General features: G+C 39.2%; 1 long non-coding RNA gene across 1 annotated transcript; it reads right to left on the bottom strand.

The window, feature by feature from the left end:
- Nucleotides 1-1,753: 1,753 nt before the first annotated feature.
- On the bottom strand, nucleotides 1,754-2,186 carry LOC121226859 (uncharacterized). The gene is made up of 3 exons (XR_005924545.1): nucleotides 2,124-2,186; nucleotides 1,886-2,009; nucleotides 1,754-1,810 (listed from the first exon to the last, which is right to left on the bottom strand). It is a non-coding gene; the product is annotated as an uncharacterized lncRNA (long non-coding RNA).
- Nucleotides 2,187-17,797: the final 15,611 nt, after the last annotated feature.

Below are 17,797 nucleotides of genomic sequence, written 5' to 3'. Positions count from 1 at the left end.
ACATTGGAGTTGAAAACCCACGTTCCGTTTTAGTGTTTTTAAAAAACCATATTTTGTTGAGTTAACAAAGTGTATGAAAGCTAGGCACTAAGTAGGTATCCGAGAGGAGGTGAGCCATGAAGGCTGCGTAAGTACCAAGCTCTTTGATTGGATCCAATCCTAGACATGCCCACAACCATAACCACACTTTGTTATACCGAGTTTAAATTTGTTTAAGTGGACGTCTTTAATAAATCGATTAATCATAGTGTTGAGATATTTTGAAAACAAGTATCGTTTTGCAAACATGTCCTAAGTCTAGCCCATTTGAATAATTATCAACCAGGTTTGAAGTTATTAAAAATAAACTAATCCCGAAAAGAAATAAAAGAAAAGTTAAAATTAGCCTGATTACAACCCAAAAATAAATAATAATTAAAGGAAATTAAATGAAAACCAACGCTTATTTAAAAGCCCAAAGACGATCACCGTGGCCACTCTGAATCACCTCCGGCCCAAGTCCCCACATCAAGGCTCACCTACAAGGTTAAGGAAAGGGGGTGAGTTTGGAAACTCAGTGTGCAACAAGCCCCTTCCAGAGCCCAGAACAATAACAGCCTGTTGGGCCTAAGCCCAAATCCAATCTCAAACATGTACTGGGCCATAGCCCTTTTCATATTTCATATTTCATAACACTGGGCCGAAGCCATTTTAAATTTCATATTACTGGGCCGAAGCCTTTACTGTAAACGGTATGGCCCATAGGCCCATTTCAATATTACATGTAATGTCAAATGAAAGAATGCAAGCCCAATTGGGGAGACTACTCAACCCACCATCCGCTACTCTCCACCCGTACCAACCAACACACCATGTGGGGATTAACTCGACCCACCCCGCCATAACTCTCCACTGGCAGCATAGCTACTTTATCATATAACTGGAGGCCTAGCCTCTTTTAATAACTGGGGCAAAAGCCCTTTTTATAACTGGGGCATAAGCCCTTCATCATAACTGGGGCATAAGCCCTTTATCATAACTGGGGCATAAGCCCTTTAATAACTGGGGCATAAGCGCTTTAATAACTGGGGCATAAGCCCTTTTGCACTTCCTCCATCCATATAAAAACCCAACCCAATGCATTTATGAACATCTCATGTGTATATCATACATATCATGTGCATATCATACATGTCATGCGCATATCATACATATCATGTTTATCAAAATCCTATGCATTAAGTTCATATATAAACCCTAGGGGTATAATGGTCATTTTTACCTAGAGGCAAAATGGTCATTTTCATGTTATAAGGGTAGTCTTGTAATTTTACCAAAAATTAGGGTTTCAATGTTCATTATCGATTACTAACAATTCATGGGTGCAAACAGTGATTCTGGCCCATTTTTAGTGAAATCGAGTTATTGGGCCTAAAACCCCTAATGAGCACTACTTAGCCGATTTTGTCATCTAGGCCCATTTAGCCTATATCCATAATAGCATTAACAGTCTTAACACGTAATTTAACAGATTTCTGTTTTCTACCAATTTTACTCAAATGGGACCGAAAGCCTATTGGGCCCTATTTCAGCCCCTCGAGGCCCAACTTACCGTAAATGCCAAAAACACGTCCTTACCGTTTCCATTGTTCCCGATCATCATCTCATCGATTCTAACTAACTAGTGACCGTTCGCTTGCTCACAAGTCCTCGAAATGCCAAAATTTCGGCATTTCGACTTTTCGGCATTTATCGCTTTAAGCTATGAAAAAGGGTTCGTTACACACCTGATTTGCGATATTCCTTGACGAGATCTCCTATGCGATTTCTCCTATAATGAACCACTTATATAATAGACCATGTTAATATTAAACGAAATCGAAAACTACCTATTATCATCACTTACACATTCGACCACCATCCACAATGGCCCTTGGGTTCATACCTTTGCCGAAGTTGATGACTAGATTTAGTCACTCCGATGATCCAAGCTTTTCACACACTCCTCGATCGGTAGCCTTTAATCCTCACTAGCACCAACAAACCAAATAACACCAAAAACCCTTTTAGCCTTAGTCGACAGAGGGGTTTTCAGCTTTTCTTAAACCACAAGATACAAATGGAAAGAAGGTTTGAATACTTACCAAGAGATCTACTCGTTGAAGAACGTTGCAAATACCTTCCTACCCCATATCTGTTGTGAATCCAACTTCAACGTGCGTAGAAAATAGATCTAAATATTAATTCCCGAATCACTAAAATATGAAGCTTTCGGCTTTTCAGCAAATATTAATCTAAGCTATTACGGGGGTTAGTACACACCTGTTACGGGTTGAAGTTGAAACGTTTCCATAATCAATCACCTACGATAACCACCACCTGTCACTCAAACTCAACTATTCCAATATCAATATATGTAAATCCTAAGCACATCAGTCATACGGAACATAAGGGCATATTCGTCATTTTACCATACAGGGGTACTACGGTCACTTTACCCTACAGGGGCTTTACGATCTTTTTACCTATTAGGGGTATTTTAGTCATTTCATCCTACAAGGGTGTTTTGGTAAATCTACAAACCAAGGGTATTTCAGTAATTTTATAAACCAATGGTATTTCTATAATTTTTAGAAAGTCAAAGGTATTTTTGTAATTTTGTAAACCAGGGGTATTTTGGTAATTTTACAAATTGAGGGTATTCCGGTAATTTTACAAACCAGTGGTATTTTGGTAATTTTAAAAACTAGGGGTATTTTGGTAATTCTATCTTACAGAGGTATTTCAGTTATTTCATAATCGAGGGTAAAACGATAATTTTTTTAAACTGAGGGTAAAATGGTAATTTTGTAAATCGAGGGTAAAACAGTAATTCTGTAAATTGAGGGTAAAATGGTAATTCTATAAATCGAGGGTAAAATAGTAATTTTGTAAATCGATGGTGAAACGGTAATTCTATAAATCGAGGGTAAAATGGTAATTCTACAAATCGAGGGCATTTCAGTAATTTGGTAAACTAAAGGATTCAAAACAGGGATAACAATACGAATGGGCCTAAAGCTTATTCTCGGCCCAAATGCGCCCACACGCTTGTGTGGCCCTTTTAGCCCAAATCTAGCCACAAATATGAGATTCACCTAGCCTAGCCAATATTTACTATCCAATCAAACAACTTATCCAATTAGGCCCGTAGGCCCATTAGGCCCACTGACCCCTTTCGGCCCAGCGCGGCCTGAAGTAGCCATTTCTACAGCTAGAGTAGTGAGAAATACACACCTGATAGGAGACTGGAGTTAATCCACACTCCGAGCACTCTTAGCTGACGCCCAACCCAAACGAGCACGCCATACAGCGAAAGGGATCAGCCAAGAAAGGTACATTTACTCTCCTCATGGTTCCCTCTATTTAAAGCCAGCTTCACAACCACTCTTATATTAGCTTCCTGATGTGGGATCCCTCCAACATTAGAGTTTAAATTCAACACCAACTCTTGCCGCCCCCTGTTAGCAAAATAAATGCTCTTTTCTTGCCATGGGATTCGAACCTATGCCTCCCCTTAAATGCTCCACACGCTACTTGCCACTAAGCCACAAGGCTTTTTGTGTCATATTTTATCCCCAATTAATTATAAGGTCTAAAGGCCAAAGTCTAGGTTCCCTTTAAAAATCCAAAATAAATTGCAAGAGCCAAGGCTTGAACCCAGGCTCCCATACAACCTTAATGACGCCACAACCACTAGACTACAAGCTTCCTTGTGTCATTTATTTAACACAATAATTTAAAAACTCTCATCCAAGCATCCAGGTTTTTTCACTTAATACCAAAATTTTTGCTAAAGCCCAAGTTTGAACCCAAGATTTCTCTAACACTTCTCAAAGCCATTAACCACTAAAGCAAACATTTAATTGTGTCATTTCATTGCACAATTAAATACCTATATAAAACCTCCTTACGGACCCACACTCAAGGCCCAATACTTCTAGGCCCAAATTCGGGGTGTTACAATTCTACCCCCTTAAAGAAATTTCGTCCTCGAAATTTTGCACTCTGAAACTACACCACCACATTTCCGCTACGCACTCCGATACTAATAATACTAACATACACCTAAAACATTTATCCATCAGAGTCGATAGATTTCACATGCAAACAATTTCTACATTTCCAGAACGCACACCAAATAAATACTAAATCTAAATTCAAGCATTACAGCTTACTCTAACTAGAGAGTTCCAATATTGTGCTACTATCTATAGTAGTTTCTCAATATAGCACTTCAATCTATAACAGCAAACAGAGTTAGAGAACTTACAGATTCGGTGCCGGAGACTCGGTGTGCCACACCTCCAGTAACATCTTTTCAGGAACAAGTCAAGTTTTGTTGAGAGATTTCAAAACAAAATTTTAGAAAAACCCTTTTCAAACCCCAATTTGGGAAAAAGAAAAGAAAAAATAACAATAATTTTTTTACTACCCATACCACAGTCGAGTTTTGTAACCTGGCTCTGATACCACTAAATGTAACACCCCAAACCCGACCCAGACGTTATGGCCGAATCTGACGTACCACATTGGAGTTGAAAACCCACGTTCCGTTTTAGTGTTTTTAAAAAACCATATATTTTGTTGAGTTAACAAAGTTTATGAAAGCTAGGCACCAGGTTGGTATCCGAGAGGAGGTGAGCCATGAAGGCTGCTTAAGTACCAAGCTCTTTGATTGGATCCAATCCTAGACCTGCCCACAACCATAACCACACTTTGTTATACCGAGTTTAAATTTGTTTAAGTGGACGTCTTTGATAAATCGATTAATCATAGTGTTGAGATATTTTGAAAACAAGTATCATTTGCAAACACGTCCTAAGTCTAGCCCATTTGAATAATTATCAACCAGGTTTGAAGTTATTAAAAATAAACTAATCCCGAAAAGAAATAAAAGAAAAGTTAAAATTGCCCTTATTACAACCCAAAAATAAATAATAATTAAAGGAAATTAAATGAAAACCAACGCTTATTTAAAAGCCAAAAGACGATCACCGTGGCCACTCTGAATCCCCTCCGGCCCAAGTCCCCACATCAAGGCTCACCTGCAAGGTTAAGGAAAGGAGGGTGAGTTTGGAAACTCAGTGTGCAACAAGCCCCTTCAAGAGCCCAGAGCAATAACAGCCTGTTGGGCCTAAGCCCAAATCCAATCTCAAACATGTACTAGGCCATAGCCCTTTTCATATTTCATATTTCATAACACTGGGCCGAAGCCTTTTCAAATTTCATATTACTGGCCGAAGCCTTTACTGTAAAGGTATGCCCATAGGCCCATTTCAATATCACATGTAATGTCAAATGAAAGAATGCAAGCCCAATTGGGGAGACTACTCAACCCACCATCCGCTACTCTCCACCCGTACCAACCAACACACCATGTGGGGATTAACTCGACCCACCCCGCCATAACTCTCCACTGGCAGCATAGCTGCTTTATCATATAACTGGAGGCCTAGCCTCTTTTAATAACTGGGGCAAAAGCCCTTTTTATAACTGGGGCATAAGCCCTTTTTATAACTGGGGCATAAGCCCTTCATCATAACTGGGGCATAAGCACTTTATCATAACTGGGGCATAAGCCCTTTAATAACTGGGGCATAAGCCCTTTAATAACTAGGGCATAAGCCCTTTTGCACTTCCTCCATCCATATAAAAACCCAACCCAATGCATTTATGAACATCTCATGTGTATATCATACATATCATGTGCATATCATACATGTCATGTTTATCAAAATCCCATGCATTAAGTTCATATATAAACCCTAGGGGTATAATGGTCATTTTACCTAGGGGCAAAACGGTCATTTTCATGTTATAAGGGTAATCTTGTAATTTTACCAAAAATTAGGGTTTCCATGTTCATTAACAATTACTAACAATTCATGGGTGCAAATAGTGATTCTGGCCCATTTTTAGCGAAATCGAGTTATTAGGCCTAAAACCCCTAATGAGCCCTACTTAGCCGATTTTGTCATCTAGGCCCATTTAGCCTATATCCGTAACAGCATTAACAATCTTAACACGCAATTTAACAGATTTCCGTTTTCTACCAATTTTACCCAAATGGGCCCGAAAGCCTATTGGGCCCTATTTAGCCCCTCGAGGCCCAACTTACCGTGAACGACAAAAACACGTCCTTACAGTTTCCATTGTTCCCGATCATCATCTCATCGATTCTAACTAACTAGTGACCGTTCGCTTGCTCACAAGTCCTCGTAATGCCAGAATTTTGGCATTTCAGCTTTTCGGCATTTATCGCTTTAAGCTATGAAAAAAGGTTCGTTACACACCTGATTTCGATATTCCTTGACGAGATCTCCTATGCAATTTCTCCTATAATCAACCACTTATAGATTAGACCATGTTAATATTAAACGAAATCGAAAACTACCTATTATCATCACTTACACATTCGACCACCATCCACAATGGCCCTTGGGTTCATACCTTTCCGAAGTTGATGACTAGATTTAGTCACTCCGATGATCCAAGCTTTTCACACACTCCTCGATCGGTAGCCTTTAATCCTCACTAGCACCAACAAACCAAATAACACCAAAAACCATTTTAGCCTTAGTCGACAGAGAGGTTTTCAGCTTTTCTTAAACCACAAGATACAAATGGAAAAAGGTTCGAATACTTACCAAAAGATCTACTCGTTAAAGAACGTTCCAAATACCCTCCTACCCCATATCTGTTGTGAATCCAACTTAAACGTGCGTTGAAAATAGATCTAAATATTAATTCTCGAATCACTAAAATATGAAGCTTTCGGCTTTTCAGCAAATATTAATCTAAGCTATTACGAGGGTTAGTACACACTTGTTACGGTTTGAAGTTGAAACGTTTCCATAATCAATCACCTACGGTAACCACCACCTGTCACTCAAACTCAACTATTCCAATATCAATATATGTAAGTCCTAAGCACATCAGTCATATGGAACATAAGGGCATATTCGTCATTTTACCATACAGGGGTACTATGGTTACTTTACCCTACAGGAGCTTTACGGTCTTTTTACCTATTAGGGGTATTTTAGTCATTTCATCCTACAAGGGTGTTTTGGTAAATCTACAAACCAAGGGTATTTCAGTAATTTTGTAAACCAATGGTATTTTTATAATTTTTAGAAAGTCAAGGGTATTTTTGTAATTTTGTAAATTAGGGGTATTTTGGTAATTTTACAAATTGAGGGTATTTCGGTAATTTCACAAACCAGTGGTATTTTGGTAATTTTAGAAACTAGGGGTATTTTGATAATTCTATCTTATAGGGGTATTTCAGTAATTTCACAATCGAGGGCAAAACGGTAATTTTTTTAAACTGAGGGTAAAATGGTAATTTTGTAAATCGAGGGTAAAACAGTAATTCTGTAAATCAAGGGTAAAATGGTAATTCTATAAATCGAGGGTAAAATAGTAATTTTGTAAATCGATGGTGAAACGGTAATTTTATAAATCGAGGGTAAAATGGTAATTCTACAAATCGAGGGCATTTTAATAGTTTGGTAAAGTAAAGTATTCTAAACAGAGATAACAATACGAATGGGCCTAAAGCCTATTCTCGGCCCAAATGGGCCCACACGCTCGTGTGGCCCTTTTAGCCCAAATCTTGCCACAAATATGAGATTCACCTAGCCTAGTTCAATATTTACTATCCAATCAAACAACTTATCAAATTGGGCCCGTAGGCCCATTAGGCCCACTGACCCCTTTCGGCCCATCGCAGCCCGAAGTAGCCATCTTACAGCTAGAGTAGTGAGAAATACACACCTGATAGGAGACTGGAGTTAATCCACACTCCGAGCACTCTTAGCCGACGCCCAACCAAACAAGCACGCCATACAACGAAAGGATCAGCCAAGAAAGTACATTTACTCTCCTCATGGTTCCCTCTATTTAAAGCAGCTTCACAACCACTCTTATATTAGCTTCTGATGTGGGATCCCTCCAACATTAGAGTTTAAATTCAACACCAACTCTTGCCGCCCTCTGTTAGCAAAATAAATGCTTTGCTTGCCATGGGATTCGAACCTATGCCTCCCCTTAAATGCTCCACACGCTACTTGCCACTAAGCCACAAGGCTTTTTGTGTCATATTTTATCCCCAATTAATTATAAGGTCTAAAGGCCAAAGTCCAGGTTCCCTTTAAAAACCCAAAATAAATTGCAAGAGCTAGGCTTGAACCCAGGCTCCCATACAACCTTAATGACACCACAACCACTAGACTACAAGCTTTCTTGTGTCATTTATTTAACACAATAATTTAAAAACCCTCATCCAAGCATCCAGGTTTTTTCACTTAGTACCAAAATTTTTGCTAAAGCCCAAGTTTGAACCCAAGATTTCTCTAACACTTCTTAAAGCCATTAACCACTAAAGAAACATTTAATTGTGTCATTTATTTAACACAATAATTTAAAAACCCTCATCCAAGCATCCAGGTTTTTTCACTTAGTACCAAAATTTTTGCTAAAGCCCAAGTTTGAACCCAAGATTTCTCTAACACTTCTTAAAGCCATTAACCACTAAAGTAAACATTTAATTGTGTCATTTAATTGCACAATTAAATACCTATATAAAACCTCCTTACGGACCCACACTCAAGGCCCAATACTTCTAGGCCCAAATTCGTGGTGTTACAACAAAACATAAAGAAAACCCAAAACTCTTGAAGGGGAAATTGAGGAGAGATCTTCAGTTTTGATTATGAATCCGGCTTCTGAGATGAATCAATCGGCTTCCTTAGAGTAATTCTTTACTCTCTATTTTGTGTGTCTCCTTTCTTTCTCCTCTAGGGTATATTTATACGCTTTAGAATGCGTAAGAGCCCCCAAAATTAGCCTTTTCCGAATTGGACTCAACTTGGGCTCAGCAGGGACACGCTTATGTGCGATTATTTCAGGCCGTGTTCGAGCCTGTTAGAATGGCACGGGCGTGTGTTCCACCTATGTAAGTTGTGCTTCGATTCTGCAAAATTGACACTGCTGTGTGGGCTACCCGTGTGAGGAAGTCCAGGCCGTGTTGATTTCGTACTTTGGCCCATTTTCTCCGTTTTTGGCCCGTTTCTCGTTCCTTTCACTCTCCTATGCTCTCCTAAGTATAAAACATGAAATTAAAGCATTAGGAGCATCGAATTCACCAATTCTAATGGGAAATCATCCATAAAATGCATTTAACATGGGGTAAAAATATGTATAAATTACGGTTTATCAAATACCCCCACACTTAAGCATTTGCTTGTTCTCAAGCAAAATTTTCAACTCATAATCAAAATAAATTCTTCTCAATTTATAATTTCTATCGATAATATCTCAAAATAATCCATAGGTAATCATACATTAAAAATTCAACTACAAGAACATAAAAGTTTCAAACATTCCAAGTTGAGTGTTTAATCATGCAAACATAGGTGTCTCCCCTCATCTAAGTAATTACCATTGATTCAAAATATCACAGAGTTTCACATCCTCACTACAGATTCACTCAAATCACTCAAGGTGTTTAAGGATAATAAATGAAGCACTCAATAGTCAATAATGAAAAGTCATTACCATAGGCTTGCATGAAAATCAAATCTCTACCACTATAAATTGAGATAAAACATCAATCAAAAGGTCTTTAGAAGGTTGTAACGAGGCTTGGTTAGGGGCAGTGGTCACAGGCTGAAAGAAAGGGTTAGAATCGAGATTGAATTGAAAAATTGTCTAACTAGAAAAAGGGTTAATCATCACTTGCGTACAACAGGGCTTCTTCTCAGAATATGGAATTACTAATGTGTAAATTTTTTTTAAGAACAAATTAAATAACATAGACTAATTATTAAGAATAAGACATAGCTAAGCAATTTCTTCAACTCAAATCTCGACAAAAATAGGGATTAATTTAGGGGCTTTCAACATTAATAGGTTAAGGGTTAATATTAAGGGTAATACAAGAAATGGTTTGTTAGGCTCAAGGGGGTTTACTAGGGATTAATCGTGGAGGTAGGCTTTTCATGGCATGAGTGGGTTAATCCTAAGTGTCTTAATCATTTTGACATATCAAATCAAATGGTGTGGTCTTGACATGCATAATCAAGCAAGTTCTAGAATAACAGTTTGATATTGATGCACTCAAAGCAATAATAAAAGTGAGCATGAAAGAATTAATGATGCTCAAAAGGCTAAAAAATCTCACAAAAATTATGGCTGTTTGATGTTTAAAGCTTGTGAATTTTAACTCAAAGTAATACCTAACTTTGGGGAAACAACGTAAGATTTTAAATTCTTAAAAATCAACTTATCATGCTTGATTCTAATGTCTTAAAGTTTAAAAAATCAATGCATAAATCCCTATGTTTTAATTCAAGATATATCAATCAAAATCATAAATTAATCAAAATTTATCCTAAATATGATATGAGAGCTTTCCAAGAGAAAACGGCAGTCATTCAGGGATTTTTCTGATAATGAAATAAATACCCCCCACACTTAAGATGTTACATTGCCCTAAATGTACAAAGCTAGATATTAGAATATAAAAATAAGATAGGGAGAGAAGTGAAACTTCCTGTATGATGAGTTCCTCGAACTGGAGTTTTGGAGATAATCAGTGCGAGAATGGAGGAGGATACTTCGGCGGTGGTAGAGGTTCATTAGTCCGTAAGTCCTGCGCCAAAAGAATATTATATCTAGTGGTAGCTATGGTCGTGGTTGATCAGGACATGGCAGTCGTGGAGAACCTTTCCCAGGGGAGTTTTTAGTTCCTATGCGATGATGAGCTTAAGAGCTCTATATAACTGTGAGGAAATCAGGAACTTTTTAGAGGATATTAGGAAGAATAATTACTCATTAAGAAATAACCAAAATTGATAATTAAAAATAAAATTCTAAAATCTAATAAAAATAAAAGGTAGTTTTAATAAAAATTAAAAACATAAAATAATAAATAAATGTTTTTAATCATCTTCATCACTAGATGGTTCGCGAGGTGGGACTGGTGATGAGATGTGGAGGTGTTGAATCTGCTGTAGAGTGGCATCAATGTTGTCAAATCATTGAAAACACTACTGCTCAAACTGAGTGAGACACTCAGAGATGTCATCATATGAAGCCGCCGCATGAACTGGACGAGAGGGTGGTGTGGCTGAGTCGGTGGGTCCTCGTGCTGCGGAAGGACATCATCAGAAATGTCCTCGTAGGCCTCCTCTTCAGTAGATTTGGCGAGATGATATTGAGGAGGGTAGGTTCCTTAGCACCTTTCGATCATCCTCATGCTAAGCATGCTCGAGATGCCTTGTGGAGGCATCTGGCTAATGAGGGTTAAGGATGATTCTTGGGCCGCAGTGTCGATGAGCCCAAAGTGTAACGCCCCAAATTTTGGGCCTAGATGAATTGGGCTTTGGGCTATGGGTCTCATAAAATTTTTAAGTGAGCAAGAAAATGACAAATGACATGTTGGCTTTAAGGGTTTAAGGAATTTAAAGTGTCTAGGTATGTTGGAGAAGTTCTAGGTTCGAGTTTTATGGTAGAGGAATTTTAATTTAATTATTAAAAGAATCAGGGTTGGCAAGTAGGTGGGCTTTTAAATAAAAATAGGGGAAAATAACATCAAAAAGTCTTGTTGAGGATTGGCTATGTGATGCCACTTAGAGTGTAGGGAGGTGGCGTTAATAGCTAGCAATGAGGTCCAAGGTTCGAATCCAAGCTTAGTATTTTTAGAGTTTAATTTTGGCCTTCTAGAAGGATGGTAGTGGCATGAAGATGGATTCCAAGGGGAGTGTTCAGAAGGGAAAATTAAGGAAAAGATCAAGGGGTTATTAGCAAGAAAAACGAAGAGATGAGAAGGGAGAAGTGATGGAGCCGAATTGGGAACTGGACATAGAAAATTCAGCTATAAGGGCTATAAATAGGGGCCAAATACAGGGTTGCCAAGCTACTACCGAAATTCTTCTTCACCTTGTTGCCAGAAACCCCTTTCTCCAAAAGCCGAAAACCCTTTTATTTTCAAAATCCAAAAAGTCGAAAACCCTTTTGTTTTCTTTCTTTTCTTCCTGTCGATTTCTATTCTTCTCTACACAATTTTCTTTGTTTCACTTAGCCGATTTCTTCTTCTACTCTTCTGCTTTAATCTGTACCAAATAAATCTTGTTCACCATACTAAGTTTGAAAAGCCAAAAAGCCAAATCTCCCAAGGGCTGAATACTCTTTGACCGAATCTAGTGGAATTAGTGTCAGATCTCGGTTCTGGATTCCTACTGATTTGCTCTTCAGATTTGAGAAATACGCGTGTTTAGTGATCAAAGTGAAAGCTAATAAAGACTTGGAGTTCAGGTTTCAGCTAAGGAGATCACATCACGCTTGCTTACCAGGTGTGTACATACACTGCACATACATTATGTATCAACAAAAGCTGAAATGCCGAAAAGCCGAAAAGCCAAAATGCTGAAAAGCCGAAAGTTTAGCTATGGTAGTCTTGCGAGTGAGTGAACACTCATAAGGGGGAGACCAAATAGGTTGCCTGAGGCGCACTGGCGATTCTGTGGACTTGGGTTGTGATTTGGCAATACGGGCCAGAATAGGCTAAATGGGCCCGATGGGATATTGGGCCCATAATAGGCAAAAAATGAATATTGATGCTATGTGATAGGAATTTGTATGTGAGCATGAATATGAATGTGTCTGGGCCTAACGGGCCATATAAATGTGATTTAGGCCTAATGGGCCATATACAAGTGATTTGGGCCTAATGGGCCATATAAATATGAATGGGCTTAATGGGCCAGATACAGGTATGTAAATTTTTTTGGGGCTTTGTAAGGAGTTTTGGGCCTAGTATATAATTACTACATAAGACTTAATTAATATATTATGACCGTGAACAAGTCGTAGGGTTAAGGTGTGGCAACGGGTATATGCATGTCTAGGATTGGATATAGGGAGAGCTTGGTACTTAAGCGGTCTTAATGACCCACCCCCTCTTCTCTAGAATCCTGCCTAGTGCATAGTATTCGTTCATCTTAGCTCGCGGGACTTGTTCATGGGCCAAGGTAAGTGAATATCGTAATTAAGGGAAAATTACCAAAATGCCCCTAAGGGCGAGAAGGACTAGAATACCCCTAAGTGTTGAATGTAAGTTTTATGGATGTGACATGCATACATATGACGTTCTGCTTAGGTTGCATATGGGAACAGAGGAAGTATATGAGGATCACATGGTTGCCTGACAATCGTGGATCCACCGACGGCTTTTAAAGCCCGATATGTAAAAGAAGGTAGTTCTGAAACCGGGCTACCATTGGTTGTGGGTTGGGTGGGTCGATATTTATATCCCATATGGTGTGACGGGGATGGAGCTGGTGTGTAGCGGATGGATAATTTGGATGGGATTCCATTGCATGTTTCATGGTTTCTCTTTGAATGCTTGTTTTTCATCGAGGGTTGTACACACTGAGTTTGTGAAAACTCACCCCCTCTTTTATTTTATTTCAGGTGATGCTCAGTAGAAGGTTCGATGTTTGGAGGGACTCTGGGTGGCCGGTTAGCAAGATAATTCAGACTTGGGTTTTTTTTAAGAATTTAAGTTTTTATTTCTTTTTAAGTATGTTCAAACGAGATTGTAATAAGGTTTTCATTATGTTATTATTACTTGAATTATTATTATTATTATTATTTTCATTGTAATTATGAGAAGTTGAACATGGATTTCTTAAATTATGGTATATTTTCTACGTTTCTGCAACTAAGTTTTTTTCTTTAAATCAAATGTTTTAAACAAGGCTTTCGTAACTTTTTTTAGTTAATTAGGGTTTTTTTATTTTAAGAAGGGTTTTCAATGAAAACACGGTTTTCACTAAAACACTTCAATGTGACACGTCGAATTTGGCCATAACGTCCAGGCTGGGTTTGGGGTGTTACACGAAGTGTCGAGCCAACTGAGTAATATAGGGGCCAATGGAGATGACCCCCTTCTTATGTCATTCTGTCTGGTGCTGAATCGCGAGGGCGATGAAATAGGCAAGGTCGATGACGTGCCCGTGTGACACACACCATAAAAAGTAGGCGTCATGAGTGTTGACGACGTTGGTGCTCTCTTGCCTTCTTGTAATCGTGTGAGCCAAAATGGCGTGTAAGTACCTCAGGGATGGTGGGAGAACTGATGCCTTGGACGGCTAGGATTGTAGGAGGCAGCGCCAGGGGCCAAAGTGTGCCAGCACTTCGAGAGAGAGAAGTGTATGTGGCGAGTGAGAGCATGTAGTTCATTCTCCTCCTTGAACTCCTCTGTATATAAGCCCAGTGCAGCACCGAACTCTAGAATGCTTAGCTGGCGAATTAATCCGCCTAGGCAAAATTGGACCGTGCTGGGATCATCTTAGTTCGTCATTACGGTCTGAAGATGGAATGTTGAGCATATTTCCATCGTGAGCTCGAGGTATGTTGGCTCGATGATCACAAAGAACAGCTCCCAAGGGTCGGTGGTTAGGAGGGCCCGAATCGCATCATCCAACTGAACTTGTTTTATGGTAGCTCAGTCGATGTAGCAGCCCGTAATTAAAGGTCGGGCCCGAAGTATTTGGAAAAGTTCTTCTTGGGGCCCTCGGGGGAACTGCAGGAGAGGGTGACGAATTTTCATGGTTGGACCCGCGAAAGATGACACTCCCTTCCTCTTCTTCGAAGCAGGTACGACATTTTTCTTTTCTCGTGAAGACGACATGGTACCTGCAATCAAAAACATTAATTCATCTTAAGGGATGATCAAAGTAAAATGAAGACTGATTTCAAATAAAAATTAGAATTTTAGCCACAACTACTAATATTAACCAAACATAACCAACATAATTATTTTGATAGCATAATTTTGTGACATTATCATTGTAATGGCATGAGAATGGGCATAGTAATGGCACGTGTATGACAAAAGAGTGAGGCTTTCCTAACAACTCAATTTAACATGAAATGTATGATAAATAATCTAATAATGCAAAAATAATGAACAAAATGGAAATAGTAGGAGAAAAATAAAGATAATTTTAAAAATGAACATTAAAGGAAGTAGAATACAGGAGAAAAGAGTAAACAAATGCTAAGGGAGAGAAATCGGGCGTCAAAAATAGAGTTGGAGGCGGCACACGGGAGTGGCAGGGAGGCCGTGTGGACTTGCAGCGGCTAGGGTTGGGGTTTTTGAATGGGGAAGAAAGTGAATAGTGCAGGGTATTTATAGATTTTCAGCCACACGACAAGGGCACACGCCTGTGTTCCCCAATTTTTGCCCTTGTGTTTCGCGTTTTTCTTATTTGAGCACGTCTGAAATTTGACCCACGCCCGTGTACCTTGGACATGTAGGTGCACACGGCTGTGTCGAATGACCGTGTCTAGCTTCATTCGCTTCTCCCACACTCATGTATGCAAGGTCCATGCCCGTGTTAATTTAACAAGTTCGACCACGGGTACTAGACACAGGCGTGTCGCACGCTCGTGCAGTTTTAATCGGTTCACCCACGGTTCTTCCACACGGGCGTGTCGCATGCCTGTGTTGTTTTGGCAGGTTCGACCATGGCCATGTCACACGGCTATGGTGTTTTATCGTAGCCCATGTTGGGGAAATCTTTTTCCCTGTTTTCACACAGCCCTAAGCACGCCCGTGTGCTTGGCCGTGTCTCTATGGAAGACTTGTATTCAAGAGCTCTGTTAGTAAGTTAGGTGTTGAAGACTACATTTTAAAGAAGTTAATACAATTAGTGCTCGGGTTGCCTCCCGAGAAGCGATTATTTATAGTCTAAGCTCGACTTACCTATCTGTTGAATGGTCATGGTGGTTCGAGGAGTTTATACTCCTCATTCCTACTATCAATCTCATCAAAATAAGGTTTTAAATAGGTGTTGTTACCTTAAAAGTGCCGAACTTGGGGTGACTTACCTCAACTGTACCGAATGGAAAAATACTAAGTACTGAAAGAGGGATTTCTTCATCCGGTCTGGCAATGACAATGTGAGGATCTGCAACATCTAATAGGACTTTATTGCCAACCTTAAGTTGATTTGGAAAGGTATCGAGTTTGTTCTGGCGTAGTTTTGGTTTATCGTGTGTTCTTGGTTTATGTGTTCACCATTCATCTAGCTCCTCTATTTGCAGTCTTCGTTCTTCATGAGTAGGTCCTCTACTATTGCTTGAGAATGACTCATGTGCTTCCTTCAGACTCATTTCTTGCAAAGTAGGTTGCACCATATTGTCAGTTTTATTAGAATAGGTTAAACGATCACCTTCAATTTTCGATGTGTTGCCAGAATTGCGAGCTTGAAGGGTGATTGTTTCATCTCCCACCCGGAGTGTGAGTTCACCTGTGCCAACATCAATGATCATTTTAGCAGTTGCTAAAAAAGGCCTTCCTAGAATTAAAGGAGTGTTGCTATCCTCTTCTATGTCTAGAACAATGAAGTCCACGGGAAATATAAATTTATCGATTTTTAACTAGCACATATTCAATAATACCCCTAGGGAATCTTATAGTTTTATCTGCTAATTGAATGCTCATCCTAGTCTGTTTGGGTTTCCCGAGACCTAATTGCTTAAACATTTTGTAGGTCATGACGTTAATACTAGCCCCTAAATCAGCTAATGCATTATTAACATCTAAACTACCAATTAAGCAAGGAATTGTAAAACTCCCTGGATCTTTTAATTTGTTCGGTAGCTTATTTTGCAGAATAGCTGAGCACACTGCGTTTAGCTCAACATGCGACACCTTGTCAACTTCCGCTTATTTGCTAAAAGCTCCTTTAAAAATTTCATTGCGTTTGGTATCTGTGATAGAGCTTCAATAAACGATAAGTTAATGTGTAATTTTTTAAGAGTTTAAGGAATTTACCAAATTGTTCATCTGAGCAGTCTTCCCTTATCGTATTGGGGTATGGCATACGAGGTTTATATTTGACAGTCACTAGTTTGTTGTTATTATAACCAACCTCACCTTTACCTTTGCTTACCACCATTTCTTGCCTCGGTTTTGGCTCAAGCTCAACAAATCCTTCTTCATCTTGAACATTAATTGCGTTAAGCTATTCCCTTGGGTTAGGTTCAGTATTACTTGGCAAACTACCTTGTGGTCGTTCGGAGATTAGTTTAGAAAACTGGCCTATCTGAGTTTCGAGCCCTTGGATTGACGCTTGTTGATTGAATTAAGTGCCGTTTCGGTGTTCTGAAAATGGGTTTCTGATACCAAGATAAACTTTGTGAGCATCTCTTCAAGGTTTGGTTTCTTTTCCGATTGATAGGGTGGCTGTTGGTAGCCTGAAGGTGGTCTCTGGTTTCCTTGGCCTCCTCATGAGAAATTTGGGTGGTTCCTCCAACCTACATTGTAAGTGTTACTATATGAATTATTTTGAGGTCAAGGATTATTACCCGTGTAATTTAACTGCTCGTTCTCCATGTTGTGGCCATAAGGTAGGTATTCCGAATAACTTGTTCTACCTCCACTTGCTTCACACTGCGTTACTGGGTGAACCTTGGGTGAACCTGTGATGAACTAAGAAAACCATCAATTTTCTTATTCAAGAGTTCTACCTGATTAGAGAGCATGGTAACTGAATCGACGTTATAAACACTGGCTGTTTTCATTAGATTTGTCCTCGTGACTTGCCACTGATAGTTATTCAATGATATCTCCTCTATGAACTCATAAGTGTCTTCAGGTGTTTTATTATTGATGGTTCTGCCAGCAGCTGCATCAACCATTTGCCGAGTCGAAGGATTCATGCCATTATGGAATGTTTGAACTTGAAGCCAAAGTGGT

Source organism: Gossypium hirsutum, unplaced genomic scaffold (genome assembly GCF_007990345.1).
Source record: "Gossypium hirsutum isolate 1008001.06 unplaced genomic scaffold, Gossypium_hirsutum_v2.1 scaffold_538, whole genome shotgun sequence".
Lineage (NCBI taxonomy): Eukaryota > Viridiplantae > Streptophyta > Magnoliopsida > Malvales > Malvaceae > Gossypium > Gossypium hirsutum.
The sequence above is the reverse complement of the archived record's forward strand: the minus strand, read 5'-3'. Positions and strand labels throughout refer to the sequence as shown.